Source organism: Colobus angolensis, unplaced genomic scaffold, assembly GCF_000951035.1.
Source record: "Colobus angolensis palliatus isolate OR3802 unplaced genomic scaffold, Cang.pa_1.0 Scaffold298, whole genome shotgun sequence".
NCBI classification, from domain to species: Eukaryota; Metazoa; Chordata; class Mammalia; order Primates; family Cercopithecidae; genus Colobus; species Colobus angolensis.
In genome coordinates this window covers 35,807-53,939 of record NW_012116243.1, presented here as the reverse complement: position 1 = coordinate 53,939, position 18,133 = coordinate 35,807, and positions in this window count along the sequence as shown.

Here is an 18,133-nt window from a genome sequence, read left to right as displayed (position 1 = left end):
CACTTATCTTTTAGACCCAGTACCTGGTTAGTTCAGAAAAGGTAGCTCAGGAGTTGGAAGTAAACAAGATGAAGTCGTATTTTCATTTTCATGAAATTCTTTGTTAGTTTATTTATATTTTAAATAGTTTTAAATTTAGTTATATATTATTTAGTTTGCTTTTATTGTGTCTTTTTTGTTGGTTTGATTCCTTATTCCTCTCTTAAGCATTTAATGACATGTAATTAATTTTTAAAAATGTTTTAATGAAATATAATAGGACATATTCAAATCTTACTCATTTATTAAACTTCATTATGTCCTATAACTACTATAGAGAGTGCTGTGACATATATTCCCATTAAGAAGCTACTTAATGTAGCTAACTTCGCCCAGAAACTGTTGAAGTGAACAATCAGAGCTTTGACCTTAACTTACCTGAATTCTGCCACCTTCAACATAGGCTCTGTTCTTGCCATCACAGATTTTAAAATATGCTTTAAATATATTTTAATAATACTTCATATTTTTATATTTCTTGACCACCTTCAAATCGTAGTAATAAAGCACAATATTCTTTCCATTTTTCTTCTCTCATTCTTTTCCCCAGTCACAAAACTTTGGATCAGTCAACCATGCCTGTCTAGCACACAATTGATATCCAGTTTAGAAAACGCTTTTTTCTTTGCAAATAATAGAAGTCTTTTCAACCTATTTGGCAAGGTAACAATTGAGTCAATTTCCTAAAGTATACCTGTTATACTTTCCAATAAATTTCTCAGTTTCAACTCACTGATGTTTTCCTTGCAGTATATATTTCTACATAGTTTGCTTCTCTCCCTTCAAACTGGAATGTTGCTGCTTGTATTTTAGAAAGCCAAATTGATGATAGTTTTGTTTGTTGTTTTCTTTTAATTACTGACATTGGTTTTCAGGACTTTTTTTCCACTACAGATTTCCTGATTTCTTCGTTTATCAAGAAGATATTTTGGAAATATGTAAAAAAACTTTTATATTTTCTCCTTTATTATTTCTTCTGAAATGTAAAGGGTAATTACCTTGATATTTTAAATGTATTAACTCCAGATTGCTTTGAAGAAAATCACTTCTGCTTTTGCATTTACTGTCTGCTTATTTATCTTCTCCTTTTTGTCTTTTCCATTATATTATAGTTTAAATGCAACAGCAATAAAATTAAGAATACTTGCTATGTGTTCTTCCCAAAGTAAGCACTTAGGATAAAAAGTTAAGTAATAATTTCTGTTCTTAGAATTAGCTTATCTGTAAAGAGGATAGATAGTGAACATTATAAAATACATAAAGTGCTTTAACTGCTGGATTTGCCGAAGTCAGAGAGAAGACTTAGGAAGGTATGATAAATCTGCCTGAAGTACATGGGGATATCGTCACAGAGAAGGAATCATTTTGATATATACTTAAGAAGAAATAGCACAGAGCCTGGTAGAGATATAAACTAAAAAAGGAGCTATCTGCAAACGTGTAGCTACTTTGAAGGGCTAATGGCTCCTCAAATCTATTCTCTAAAAAAGAATAGCAGAATAAAATAACAAAATAGCAACAAAAGCTAACGATCATTCATGAGGTGCTTGCTTTCCTGTCTCTGAAGGATTGGACTAATAAAAGGGAAAACAGTAAATGTTTTCCTTTGAAGAAATTAAAGAGTTTTACTTTTCCAACTGATTGTTACCATTTCTTAAAATGTTTTCTAAATATCTCTGTAGAATTGTTTCAGAACCAATTTATGAACATAATGATGAAACTTCTCTCATCATGTAATCAACTTATCTTATTTTAACTCAAAAGGTAGTATATAAGGCTGAGCCTGGTGACTCAGGCCTGTAATCCCAGCAATTTGGGAAGACAAGGAGGTTGGATCACTAGTACAGGAGTTCGAGACCAGCCTGGACAACATGGTGACACCTAGTCTTCACAAAAAAGACAAAAATTAGTCAGGCATGGTGGTGCACACCTGTTATCCCAGTTATTCTGGTGGCAGAGGTGGGAGGATCAGCTGAGCCCGGGAAGGTTGAGGATGCAGTGAGCTATGACTGTGCCACTGTACTCCAACCTGGGAAACAGAGTGAGACCCTGTATCTGGAAAAAAAAAAAAAAAGAAAAGAAAGTATTACCTAACTTGATATAACTTACTCATTAAGATTTTCCCACAAAATTTGGCTATTTCAGGAGTTTATATCTAAAAGTGAAACTGATTTCACCATGTAAAACACACCAGAATATTGTTCAGACTTAGGTCCATGAAAACAAACAAATGAATGGAAAAAAATGCTCAGAGTGGAATTTTAGAGAATTAGTAGGGCATGATTATCAAGATTGAAATCATGACAAATTGGCGGGAACTTGCATGCATTAGGAAATACTCAGTTTCCTAAAATGATATAACTCATATCATCTTCACTCTTGTTGAATTTCTTTGAAAATAGAAATACACGTTGATTAAAAAAAAACTGTTGATATATATGAAATTTTTCCAAAAATTTTAGAATGCTTAAATTCCAGTAGATAGAAGTATTTTAGTAGATATTTGATCGGTTTTGTGTACTTGCTTTGAAACAAAGTTTTTGATTATTCTTTAATGCTGTGCTAGAAATATGTTTTAGTCTGTTAAATAATCTAGAATATCTAAAATCATAAAAAACCACTGCAGTTGAGGTCTTTGCACATTACTGAGATTGATTGCCTGAGGTTCTGATGCACATAAACGATCATCCTGTTGGTAGCTTACTAACAGAAGGCCTTTGATTGAGATAACAGTCACATTCTAAATTGAACTCTGTCAGAACACGTTTTTTATTAATGATTCAAATTACATACAACTACACAAATTCAAACTTATTTGATACCCCTACAACAGTCAGTATGCTTACTGAGGACAAAGAATCATCTACATGTGCATTATCATTTGGCTAACCAGCAGAGATATTGCTATTGTTTCTGTAATTTGAGCAGTTTATCTCGTATATCTGCTATAACTCTTTTCTTCCTGTCTGGTGATAGGGGATGTAAAAAATAAAGAAAATTTTTCTTAATGTCTCTGCACTTTCATATCCTCAACAAACTCTCTGTCACCCTTACTGATGACTGGCTTTGATCAAAAGGGGCTTTACTTTTCCCTCTTTTGTTTCCTGCCTTGACTGCCATTTTCTGCACAAGAAGTATATACATAAAAGCCTAAAAATAAGCTATTTACGTAAAATTTATTATTATATTGTGACCATACAGGAGAAGAAAAGTTGAAAGAAAAACACATAGACCATTTAAGCAGTCTCACATACAGACCCACGCTCGTACATCCAACAGGCGTTATTTTCCCAAGTTTAGCTAACTTTGCTCTTTGATGTCTTGTGGCAATTTGGGAACTGACTGACCAAATTACCAAGGGTTCCCAGATGTTTTATGTATGATGTTGCTTCCCATTAGATTACCTCCATCATGCATTGAATTATGTCTTTATTATTCTAAAAGAAAATCTAAATCCTTCCCTATTTTGGATTGTAGTCTAAAGTCTTATTCAATTAATTTGATGCCCAACAATATTAAGGATAGTCACTCATTTTGATGTTCCAACTGCAGCCTCCTCCCAGTGAATGGGTAGAGGGTGGGGCATAAGTAATGCCAGGGCTGTTGTCCTTCCCCAAGTCAAATGGGTCCTGCCTCTTTGTAAAATACCTGTATGCCCTATGCTCTGAATATTACAATATAGTAGTAATGAATTAAATACTTTTGTGGCATAGTTTTGTTATAGTTTTATTTTTTAATTTAACCTACCCCCACGTAGAAAAGCTATATAATATAAGAAACTGACTAGATATCCAATTGAATCCTTTGTTTTGTTTTGATTTTTGTTGTTGTTTTAGCAATAACCTCAAAAAGGACTCTTAAAATAAATAGGCTTCCTGCTATTACAGTTCAGTCTACACTTTATGTTTGATAGCTCTAAGAGCTGCATTTATTTATACCAGTGCTTTATAGTCTTTCCCCTCAGGCCTCATTATCAACTGAGTTTTGAATCTTTATAGGATAAACCTTTTCTTAATTTTACTGCAGCATGGATTTTGTTTGTTTTCATGCCATATCTGAAGTTATTAATAGACATTTTAATTAAATAACGTGAATAGCTTGGTCAGTGGGTTTGCAGTTCTCCCACTGTCTTTTTGCATTGGCCATTTATTCTTTGTATCAGGAAGGCTGCTGTAAAATAAAGTAGGCTCTACTACTTTATATAAAGTACAATTACAATGTCTTTTGTCTAATTCAAACCAGTTTGCATATGGAAATCTTTCTATGGCCTTAGTTTATTTTTATACTTTCTATAACCATTCTTGATGGCCTTCAAATCCCTGCTGCCCAGTGCTTGAAAGCATGCCCTTTATAACATGCATTTTGAGTTACAAAAAGTGACTTTATGCTATTCTTTCCTTTGAAAGTATATTAAGCTCTTAGTGTAGTCTCATTTTTAGCTTATTGATGACTATTTGAAAATCTATTATTTAGAGACACTCTGTATATCACTATCTGTTTTCTCATAGGGTGAAAACGCCCAAGTAGTGTAAATATCTGACTCAGTCTACCAAGCACTTATCACCATTTTTTCCTAGTAATCTTTTTCAACATGGCCATTAGTATAATCTGCGCATAACTTATAAACTCTGTGTTAACTAAAACATGGAGAATATCATATACATTTTCCTTATGAATATCCATATAATTTAGGATAGAAAACTAAGATAGTCCTATTTTCTTCCTAAGGCAAATAGCAGTATTGCTTCTATTTAATACAATGATACATAAAATAATTAAGGTTTTATAACTTTCTAAGAAGTAAAACAATGATTTTTTTTTCTCTTCTTACTTTAAAATAATCTACAAAATAAGCAATAAATATATCCAACGTTGAGGTAATGATTAGAGATAAATTGGATACATCTACATTGTGTAGCATTCAGGGGAAAAAAATCACATGGTTTTGAATGAAATGTTACAGAATTATTTTTCCTGCATAACGCAAATTAAATACATTTGAAGATCATTCCCACACAAAGCAGTTAACACTGTCTTTGTAAAATAGATGTGTGTAAAATAACCAAATATACTGAAAAGATACACAACAAAATATTATTTTCTTTATTTTTAAGAAGTGAGAATGATTAAAGGAAACTTTAATCTTATTTCTAAAGTTCTTATATTATTAAATAATAATCTTTTACTACTTGTGTCTTTTTTAAATTATATATTTATTAACAACTAAATATACCATATTTAAAATACTCATTTCATTTAATTCTTAAAATTGTCTATATTTTTTAAATGTCAAAAATAAAGTAAAATTAGCATAACTGTAGTATTTAAAAGCCAGGATCCTTTTTTGTTATGCATGTACTCACCTGAGTTATATGCAAACAAAGTAAAATTGTTTACCTAATCAGTCTATAATTCACAGTGAAATTAGGAAACTATATCTAAACCAAAATAAAATTGAAGCTTAAATTAAAGTAAAATTTGTAGATGCAATTGAAATGTACATTGAATGCAAATATATAGATATACAAAGTTTAAATTTGAAAATATTGAAGATAAAATTCCATATTAAGGAAGTTTTATCCTGAATAACCTGAGTATGTGCTACATGCAGGTGAGTAGCTGAACTGTTGCTAGGAAAGTAAAAGAGACAGGTTTATTAAAGAAAATCAAAGGTACTTAAGGTTATTTTTAGAAAGAAATGAATTTAGAAGAAATACAAAAAAATATGATTAAAGGGTAAGATAGTACAAATGAAACAAAACCTTATTGTATTCCTATGCAAAACATTAAAGGAATGTGTGTGTGTGTGTATGTGTGTGTTTGTGTGTATTTATGAAGGCTGATGTTTACTCGTGCTCTTTCACAAATTATAAATTGCCTTCTTTAAGCACCTGCAAAATGTCACTGAATTTTTGTTATAATACCTAAAATTGTGAACAGCTATTGGTAAACTTACCTTTGTAGATAATTTTGCCTTTATATTCACGCATACTATGATTAGTTTCTTGTTTTAATATTGCCTTTGTGTGCAGAAAAGGCTGAATTGCTGTAGCAATATTAATCTAAGCCCATAAATATTTGCCCACATTTTATAGAACAAGATAATAATGATGTCAGAAAAAAAAAATCAATGAAACTATCAACTTTCTTTATTGGTAGAAAACCAGGAGTGGCTTTCAGCAGATGGTAATTTTAAGTTCATATTTTTACCCTGGCTGTGTCAAAGATTTTAATTCTGATTTTACAGTAAATCATAAACAACAACAAGAAGAAATAGTCCTAAAATAAAGCACTTGTCGATTATATGTTTCCCATTCACCAGTGAAACTAAACCTGGAAACTTAATTTATTCTTCTTGGGTTTCTTGAGATACTCGAAAAAAAAATTTACAGATAGGTTAACATCTAGAATTTTTCCTACTTAAAAAAATAATGGTACAGGGAGCAACTTAACTAAGGAGAAGTTAATATAACTATGAAAATTCACACAAACAAAGCTTTGCTAAAAGAATTAAGTGGATATTCTAATCTTTGCAGTTTTTCAAGACAAGGCTAATGGCAGACTCTTCAAAGAGTTATCTAAAATTTAGTTTAATTTTAAACTAAATTAAACTAATTTTAAAATTAAACAAAATTTTAGATAACTCTTTATAAACTTAAGTCTAATTGGAATCTTGTAGTTAGCCAAAAACATACTTCACTGCTAATTAAAAATCTAAAGATTCAACTTTGTAAATACCTTCTCAAAATCAGTAATACTTTGTTTTCAGAGTCATAAGAAATGCTAACTTTAACTTGCTGTAAGTATAAGGTAAATAAATATACACTAAAAATATTAAGGAAACATTTAAAGGAGTCTATAGATATTGAAGCTACAAACGTTAACCAAGACAACCACATATAAATTTACAACAACAACAAATCTATTTACTTTGACTTATCTTTCTTAATACAGCCTTCACTTCTGCCATTAAAATTCTCGTTTATATCAGCTTCTAACAGAATTTAGGTCGCATCATTGCTGCTATCTGTAGAGGCTTGACAATTAAGGGGAGTTCATGAGAGTGCTTGGCACGTTCAATATCTTCTGTTAGTTAGGAATAAACGTTTGTCAGATTTTTGTTTTTTAAAAAAGTAATTGCAAAAAATTATACAATTATGTCTTATCAAGTAAAATATTATCATTTACTCTTATAATAGAAAAGTATGCATAACCTGAGCAGAGTATTTTAAAAATATGTTTTAGTATACTTAAACAATCTCCAGCACTCCCATTTTTCACTTGGGAAAAATGAAATCATGATTTCAGTGATTTGCCTAAAGTCATGCAATAAAGTAAGAATAGTATACAAGTCAAAAATTATCCCTCTGGAAGTTTAAAATGAGAGACACTAGCAATGAAAATAAAGGACAAGGACAGGTGAATAATTATTTATCAAGTACAAATGTGAGTTGACAAATTATTTCAAACTGGGAGCAGGAACTTGAAATTTACCTTAAATGTTTTAATGTGGAATGTGAAAAGCACACCAGTAATAGACATATTTCAGGAGATAATTGAAAAATAAACACAGTATTAGAAATCAGACTGGGGAAAGACTATGGATGACATGAACTTTTCTGCCAAAAAAGAAACATGAACACCATACAGAAAAGGATTAAAATGAAGAGACATTTTTCAAAAGTATCAGAAAATGTTACCATTTAATCTTAACTAAAATGGATTTCAGAACTCAGTGTATGCTATTTTGATAATTATTTCTTAGTATATTAGTTTATAAATAGAGTCTTGTGTCTAATTGTCTAATATGTTAATACTAAATCTGGAAATTTCCCACAATTCTTCATAATATATATTTTTCTATAAGATAATTTTCTTCAAAATGCAAAATTTGTAGGAAATACCATGGAACTCTTACATTAGAAATTACCAAGAAGCAAATAAAAAAAAATAAAAGTGATTAATAGGAGACAACCAAAGTTTATTTGTGAAACTTTAATATTTATTGACATGATTGCTATGTAGTCACTTTACCTGAACGATGAACCATTCAGCTTTCCCAATTTCCATAAAAATGAGAAAAACATATTCTGCTATGCCGATTTTTGATAATTCCCTAACAGTCTTGATGCAGTTTTATAAGTAGTAAGCAATAATTCTATTTTCCATGGAATACTTATGTCCATTTTCAAGTACAAAAAAATTAAAAGGGAATTATTAATCCACAATAAGTAAATTAATGTATGATAGATTCAAAGTTTATGCTAATAATGACCATGATTATTTCCTAAGACAATTTTTAACATCTGAAATCACATATTATTGGTATATTACCAACTTATAATTTATGAAGATTGTTTCCTACAAATAATGTTTTATATTATGGTGGATCATATGCATGCCTTGAAAATATTGTTTCCAAAATTAGTTTTTGTGTATTAATATTTTACTGCAAAATGTAACCATTTTTGGCTCATTATATGGCAAAATTCCAATTGTCTGGACCAAAGGTTAACTTGGTAGCAGCACAAGCCCTTTAGAAATTAAGTTATTTGGCCGGGCGCGGTGGCTCAAGCCTGTAATCCCAGCACTTTGGGAGGCCGAGACGGGCGGATCACGAGGTCGGGAGATCGAGACCATCCTGGCTAAAATGGTGAAACCCCGTCTCTACTAAAAAATACAAAAAACTAGCCGGGCGAGGTGGTGGGCGCCTGTAGTCCCAGCTACTCGGGAGGCTGAGGCAGGAGAATGGCGTACCCGGGAGGCGGAGCTTGCAGTGAGCTGAGATCCGGCCACTGCACTCCAGCCCCGGCGACAGAGCGAGACTCCGTCTCAAAAAAAAAAAAAAAAAATTAAGTTATTTTAGTGCTGTACTAGTACTATTGTTCTTAGAAGAACAATAACATAGAAAACTAAAATATGTGAGGTAATAAATTGTTTTAGTAAGGCTAATAACTTCTCAGAAGACTTATTTTTGCTTCTTTCAGCTCTATGGAGCTATAATTGACAAATAAATATTGTACATATTTAAGGTATAAGTGATGATTTTGTATATATATATGTACTGTGAAATTATTACCACAAATAATTTAGTGAACATATCCATCACCTCACATAGTTACTTTTGTGTGTGTGTGGTGAGTACACCTAAGGTTTACGCTCAACAAATTTCTAGTATACAATACATGATTATTAGCTATAGTCATAATGCTGTACCCTAGATCTCCAGAGATTATTTCTCTTATAATTCAAATTTGTACCTTGTGACTCAATTCTCCCAATTACACCCATCCCAGGCCCTGGAAACCACCATTCTACTCTCTGTTTCTGAGTTCAACTTTTTGAGATTTGACATATAAATGGTACCATGCAGTGTTGGTCTTTCCATATCTGGCTTATTTCACTCAGCATAATGTCCTCCAGGCTCATCCATGTTGTCAAAAATGGTAAGATTTCTCTCTTTCTAAAGACAAACAATAATCTATTCTTTGTATATATATATGCACATATACACACATATGTATTTCATTTTTAAATTTATTCATTTGTCTATTTACACAGGTAGTTTCTACATATTTGCTATTGTGAATTCTGCTCCAGTGAACAAGGGTGCAGATATAACTTCAAGATAGTGATTTTATTTCCTCTGTATTTATATCCAGTCATGGAATTCCTAGATCATTTGGTAGCTCTATCTTTAATTTTTTTGAAAAAACATCATGTGTTTTCCATAATGGCTATGTCAATTTATACTCCCATCAACAGCGTATAGGATTTCTTTTTTCCACCACATCGCCAAGGCTTGTCTTTTGAATTTTTGATAATAGCCATCCTAATGGAGTGAAGTGTTATCTCATGGTAGTTTAAATTATATTTCCCTGATGATTAGTGGTGGTGAACACTCATATACCTCTTGGCTATTTGTATGTCTTCTTTGGGAAAATGTCTATTCATGTCCTCTGCCCATTTGAAAATCAGGTTGTTCATATTTGGGCTATTGAGTTGAGTGTTTCTTATATGTTTTGTATGTAGACTGCTTACCGGATATATAATTTCCAAATATTTTCTTTCTGTACTGTAAGTTGTCTTTTAGTTTGTTGATAATTTCCCTTGCAGTGCAGAAGATTTTTAGTTTAATGTAATCCCTTTTGTCTGTTTTTGCTTTTGCTTTTATTGCCTGGATTTTTGGTATCATATCTAAAAAATAATTACCAAGACCAATGTTGAAGAAGTTTTTCTTAATGTATTTTTCTTGGACTTTTTGGTTTCAGGTCTTATGTGTAAGTCTTTAATCCATTTTGAGTTTATTTTCATGTAAGGTGTAAGATACAGGTGCAATCCTTTGTTTGCATTTGGATATCCAGTTTTCCCTACATCTTTTACTGAAGAGACTATTCTTTCCTAGCACCTTTGTCAAAGATTAGTTGCCAATATACGTGTTGGTTTCTTTTGGGCTCTGTTTTCTGCTCCATTGGTCTGTATGTCTGGTTTTTGTGCTCACACCATATTGATTCGATTATTATAGCTTTGTAATAAAACATAAAGTACAAAGGTATGATGCGATGTTCTTCTTTCTCAAAATTGCTTTAGCTATTTATAGTATTTTGTGGTTTCGTGCAAATTTTGACATTGTTTTCTCTATATCTGGGGAAAAATGCTGATGGAATTTTGAGAGGGTTTACATTGAATCTGTAGATGACTTTGAGTAGTATGACTATTTTAACATATTCTTCTAGATTATGAACATGGTTTATCTTTCTTTTTATTTCTGTCTTCATTTTTTTCAACGATGTTTTAGATTTTTAGTGTACAGATCTTTCATCTCCTTGGTAAAATTTATTCCAAAGTATTTTTGAGGCTGTGATAAATGGGAATACTTAAGCTATTTTTAGATAGTCTGCTGTCATTGTTTATAAACACAACTGATTTTTGCATGCTGATATATTGCAACTTTAATGATGTTCATTTATGTTCATTTATCCATTCTAACAGTTTTTGGGTGGAGGTTTTAGGCTTTTCCATATAGGATCACGTCATCTGCAAACAGATGATTTTATTTGTTCCTTTCCAGTTTAGATATCTGTTATTTCTTTTCCTTGCCTAGATGGTCTGGCTAGGATGTTCAGTCCTATGTTGATTAGAAGTGGTGGGAATGTCTATTCTTGTTTCTGATCGTAGATGAAAAGCTTACACCTTTTCCCTAGTGTATACAAAGTTATCTATGAGCTTGTCATATGTGGTTTTTATTGTGTTAAGAGACATTCCTCATGTACCTAATTCGTTGAGATTTTTATCAGAAAGTTGAGTTTTTTATCATATTAAATTGTGTCAAATATTTTTATGCAATTATTGAGATGATTATATGATTTTTATTTTTCATTCTGTTAATGCAGTTTAAAACACATTTATTGATTTGTTTATATTGAATCACCTTTGAATCTCAGAGATAAATCCCACTTGATCTTCATGTACAGTTCTTTTAAAGTTCTATTGAATTTGGTTTCCTCATATTTTGTTGAGGATTTTTGTATTTGTGGTTATCATGGATATTGGCATGTAAATTTCTTTGCAGTGTCTTTTCTGGCTTTGATGCCAGAGTTATTCTAGTCTTTAGAATGAGTTTGAAATGTTTCCTTCTCTTTAATTTTTTTGGAAGAGTTTAAGAAGAATTGGTATTAATTCTTTTTTTAAATGTTTGGTTTAATACAGTAGTGATGCCACCTGGTCTTGGCCTTTTCTTTGTTTTGAAGATGAATACTGATTCAATCTCCTTAATTACTATATCTGTCAATATTGTGAATTTCTTCATTATTTAACCTTGGTGAATTATATGTTTGTAGGAATTTATCCTTTTTTTCCTGCAGCATCCACTTTGTTGTTGTATAATTTTTCTAAGAAGTTTCTTATGATCCTGTGTATTTCTGTGGCATCAGTTGTAATGCCTCCTCTTTCATTTCTGACTTTATTTGAGTTTGCTCTCTTACTCTTTTACTTACCAGTTAAATATTTATCAACTTAAATTGCTTTTTAAAAAATTAACTCAGTTTCATTTATCTTTCTACTGTTTTTCTAGTTTCTATCACATTTGTTTCTGCTCCAGTCTTTATTATTTATTTCCTCCTACTAACTTTGGATATAGCTTCTCCTTTTTGCTCTAGTTTCTTGAGGTATAAAGCATTTATTTACCACAATTATAGTATTAGAGTATTCTTAATATGACTGTGCTTACCTTTATCGGTGAGTTTTATATTTTCAGATGTTTTCATGTTACTAGTTAGCATCTTCTTATTTCAGCTTAAATTACTCCCTTTAGCACATTTTATAAGACAAATCTAATAGTGATGAATTATCTTAGCTTTTGTTTGTCCAGGAAAATCTACACTCTCCCCTTGATCACTGAAGAACAACTTACCAAGTATCCTTGGTTGGCAAGTTTTTTGCTTTAGCATTTTGAGTATATTATCCTTTCTTTACCTGCAAGGTATCTGCTGAGAAATCTGAAATTTTCTAATGTGAGTTTCCATATTTGTGATGCTCTTTACTCTTGTTGATTTAAAAATTCTCTCTTTGCCTTTTATTTTTAACTGTTTGATTATAATATATCTCAATAAAGTCTTCTTTGAGTTTTATCTTATTGGAGGCCTGTGAACTTCACGTTTCTGGATATCTGTATCTCTCTCAAGATTTGATAAGTTTTTAGCCATTGTTTCTTCCAATGAGTCTTATTTTTTTTTTTTCTCCCTCTTCTGCTTCTAGGGCTATTCTAATGTGAAATTAGTTATCTTGACAATGTCTTAAAATTTCATAGACTTTACTCGTTATCATTGTTTATTTATTTTTCTTCTATGATTAGGCAATTTCAAATAACTTGTGTTTGATTTCACAAATTATTTCTTCTGCTTGATCAAAATTGCTTTGAAGCTCTCTGTTGAATTTTTCATTTTATTCATTTTATTATTGTGCTTCTGAATGTTTGTTTCTATTTTATGATTTTTATTTTTTTGTTGAATTTCTATTTTTGTTCATGTATTGTTTTCCTGACCCAAGTTGTCTGTCTACTCTATCTTGTAGCCTGCTAAGATTCCTTAACATAATTATTTTGAATTATTTGTCAGTCAATGCACAGATTTTCCTTCTGTGGATTGGTTGCTGGAAAGTTAATGTGTTCCTTTGGTGATGTTATGTTTCCTTTGTTAGTTCCTTGTATTGTTGTCATCACATTTGAAGAAGCAATCACTTCCTCCAGTCTTTATTCACTGACTTAAAGAAAGAAACACTTCCACCAGTCAAGCTCATTAGAAATTGAGAAGTCCCTTCAAACCTTTTCTGTGGATGTGCCCATTCCACCCTTATTCTTGCCTCATGGGGCCAGGGGAAGTTCTCAGAATAATTTTCTCAATTCCACAAAGCCAGCCTGGGTGCTAAAAGTCTCCTGTTTGTTGTCTCTGGAGTAGCACCCTGAAATACTGAAGTTTGTTTGCCTTCTCCCAAACCCACAGAGTACAGTGTCTGTGTGTATTCACAAGTGATCTTCAAATGCTCACAATTGTCATCTCGGAAATGTGTGTTGACAATTGGCTATGGGGTACAAGGTAAGTTAAAAGGAGCATTGAGGTACCTTTGTGCCGGTTGGAGGATTAACAGTTAAAACACTCCATGTGGATTGTGGATGGACTTCCTGATGGAATCCATAAAGTGATGAGTAATATGCATCCCTTTGTTAAAATTTAAGCCCTAATTACTGGGAATCCCTACTCCTAGACTCTCCCATACTCTCACCTCAGCTGATTTTCTCATACCTTTTGGAGTAACAAAGAGGTAGGCCTTTGGGCAGTGCCTCACATGCTGGGGAAGTTGGAAGCTTAGTTAGTGTGTTCCCACTCTCTCCATGGGAGAAATTGTAGGCTGAGGGAGATTTTCTTGGCACTGAGCTGTGCTGCCTTGGGAAACCAATGAGGCTATTAAATTTAATTTTTCTTCATACCCTCTTCAGTGTGCTCCAACAGTGTCCTGGAACCTCTCTAGTGTACTCCCAGACTTCCACTTTTATTTTTTAAAGTGTTATTTGTTATTATTGTTGATTTAATTAGAAAGATACTTATTAGTAAATGCTTTATTATATATAGATTTAATGTTTTCAAGAGACTTATATAAAATGCAAATAGTGCATCAATACATTATTTTCCTTGAAAATGTCTAACATCATTAATACAGCCTTTTTACTCCTTTAATCTATTGATTATACTTTATTCAGTATATTTTCTATGCTATTAAATTTTGCTCTCCAGATGATTTCACATTGGAATGAAAGGTATATGTCTCTAGTAATTTGCATAAACATTTTATGGTTGGGTGTTGGATATACTGACTAAAACATATATTCGTATACAAGAAATCTTGTCATGCTTAACTCTGAATTGTAGGATATGCTGTACCCTAAAACTAAACAATCGTTCTCATGGTTGATTCCTTTTGCCTTCCTTCAGATCTCAGTTTAAGTACTGTCTTATTGTTTAAAAACTTTATAAATTTTAAATAAATACATTTAATTTTATATTAAATGTATTTAAATTTAAATTTAAACATAGACCATCTGTCCTGTCATTTTTTTACCTGACCATATTTTATTTTTCTTCATAGAACTTATAGCACATATACTTATTATATTAAACATATCTTTATTACCATTCAACAAATTTGTTTTATCATGGACACCCAAGGACTTCTATAATTCTTAATAAATATTCCTGAATAAAACAATGAATAGAGAGTATACATTCACTCTGACATTTATAGAATTGTACTATGTTTGAAAGGGATTTATGCCAGAGATCTGTTTAATCACCTCTATGATTATTGATTCTACTCTGAAACATCTCTAACATATAAGGGTTCAACTAGTCTCTGAACATCTCCTGTAATTGGGCATGTATTAACCCTAACTACAACTCAGTGCATTATTATACAGATTTCACAGTGCAATCTTTTCCTATTTTAGACTTAATCCATCTTTATTTAATGCCTATACATTTGCCTAAACTATAAAGTTTTAACTACTCAGGAAAATGCACTCCGTCTTTCAATGAGAACTTTCAAATATGTGAAGACTTCTATTATGTTTCCCCTAAGCATAATCATATCGAGGCCTAACATTTGTATTCCTTCAGCCATTTCCTTTAAAATTTGGTCCATGGTTTTCCATATACAAGTTACTTTTCTTGAATTAATTCAACTTTGAATGAATCACTATTAATCAGTCAGTCTAAGTGACTTAGATGCCTAAGATGTTGATCATGTGTTGAATTAATAGCGTACAAATCAATGAAAAAAGGTGAGTTTAATAGATACTTGTGACACAACAGTCTTATTCCCTTAAACTTCTTGATTCAGTACATGTATGGTGGAAAATTCCTGGTATCCTTTTAGGATTCCTACACTAAATGAATGTAGCAAATTCCCTCTGTTCTGCCTCATCAGAGGCTCAAGGCCAGCCCGCTGCATGAATGTGCAACCCAGAAGTTCAAAGGAGTTAACAGATAGGAAATGAATGTTTGTGAATAACTATTTAATTCTTCTCTTTCTGATGGAAAAATTTTGAGGGTCTACTTCTTGCCCACTATTGTAACCCAAACATTATTATACTTTGGTGGGCTTTTCTTACCTTGTTCTCAAATTCTTAATTTTCTTACTTCTGATTTCTTAGATGACCTGCCAAATAAACAATAACATCTAAGTAACTGACTCATGATGTGTTTTCAAAGAAATCCATCCTAAGAGCTATGAAATCCTATGTCACCATATTTGTATTATTACCACTTTATATACTGTAAATTTTTAATGAAAGCAAAAAAAGTACTAAAACTGACTTACTCTAAAGGCATTTAAGTTGATTTTAAATATTTTTATTAAGCTGTTATATGCTAAAATTTGCTTTTTCAGTATATATTTTCTTCCTGAATAGACTGTGTCTTTATATTTATCTCTTTAAAATATATCACATTTGCATGCAGTCTGTACCATCCGTTAATATATTAAGATGTTTTAAGGCATCCTTTTGCTATCAAACATATTCCCTAACTTTCTACTTTGGTGTACACCTCAAATGATCTAAATACTGCTATTGTGGTTGTACCAAGTGACTGAATAAAAACAGCCAAGGGCAGAAAATGGTTTTGTTCTTCAAGTATGATTTTTCAAATTTTAATCGACTTAATGTTTTTCTGTAGCAATGCATTATCTTATTGGTTTCTTATTATAATTGTATGATATATAATGTCTTCATTTTAGAGATCAATGGTTCTTAGATAATCAAACTTTAATTAACTGCAGATCCAAACCTATATACTAATATATAGTGTAACTGAGACTTGTTTTCAGATCTTTCTGGCTCCCAAAACAGTGCTTTTAAAATACACTAAAATACTCAGAATTATATCTATATTCCAAATAATTAGCTTTCTCACCTATGTTTAATATTTTTTACTCTGCTGAAATGCGAACTATTTCTGGAACACTAACCAAAACATCCACTTAAAAGTGGGGGATATCACAAGGCAATATCTTTCAACTTAAAGATTTCATGTTAAAGATTCTCTTTTTAAAAACATATACAACTTCTGCACCTGCCTCCCCAGAAAAATGACTTCTGGAAATAAATTTTAAAAGAAGTTCTTGTTTAAAAATGCAATTGTTCCACTAGTTGTTTGGGCATGATAAAGAATGGTTGTTTTTTATATTCCCTACTCTACCAACATCACTAGTTAAAAGAGTGAAAGTATCTGCTAATTTCTTCTCTCAAATTATTCTTATATCTGAGAATTACTCTAGTGACCCTATAGTCTCTCAGCCTAATAGCATTATTTTAATAATACATTATACAATGTTACAATTTTAACTTGAAGTGTCCTTAACATTTTTGGGTGGCCATTGAGATTTATTTAAAAGTGGATTATCAGGGCTAACATTAAAAAAAAAAATACTGTATTGTGAGGAAGCCAGGGGGCTTTGTGTTTATAGTTTGTATTTGCTGTTGTTATTCTTGTGACTTTCTGTTTTAAAAGTTTGAAAAGAAGAAATATCTTTCCTGAATTCTTTGTTACTTCAAAACGATTTATGTAGCTCATTCTGTGAGCTTACCTTCTGCTTTATATATTCTATTTACAGGTAGTTGATATGTAATCTAATGGGGAAATAAAAGCAGAATTAATTTACTATGTTGCTAAACAAACCCTTTTCCACCAATTCCCCATTAGCCTTGAATAGTCATCAGCCATTAAGAACTTCTTCCATTGCCTTGATCTTTGTATTTCTTTACTTCTTTATTCATATTTATATCTAAATGGAAATTAATTTAGAGTCAAGCTCCTTATATTGTGAGGAGTGATTCAGATTACATATTTTACTTTACTTTATATCATTTTACTTTTGAATCTTATTTAGAAACTATTTGCCACTTACGTTTTTCTAATTTTCTTTCCCTTCAGTCACTTTAGCCATGAAAAGTCCTGTTTGTTTGGTTCTCTCATCTTTGTCAATGATTACATGCAGGATGTGCACAAATAAAATGTTATATAAAGTACTAAACTTTTACATTGTCCGTTTATTCAACATATTCTCATGGTGCTACAAAAACTTTTAACACAATATTTCTTTTAGCATAAAACTAAATGGAATGAGTGGCACAAAAGGTAATATGTATATTTTAATCCACTGATTGCATTAATATTTTCCACTTTTGTGATTATAAGTTTTCAGAAATTTAAACTTTGACATACCTAGGTGTGACTATTGTATTTGATAATTTTAAAAAGTCATATCTGAAAAAAAATCCTTCTCCCTTGCAATTTTTATAATGGAATCCTTCTTTAACTCCCTGAGTATCTATAATTATTTTCTTCATGCTTTTCATTTGCTGTTATTCAAATGAGGAATTGCTAATGTTCTATTATAAAGACTACTGACTTTTTCTATTATTTCTAATTTGATTCTAAGACCAGTTATTTTTAAATTTTCAGATACTTTTCTAGAAATTCAAATTTATTCTTTTACAGTTTCCATTTATTTCCCCAAATTTCCTATTAATTCCTTACAATTA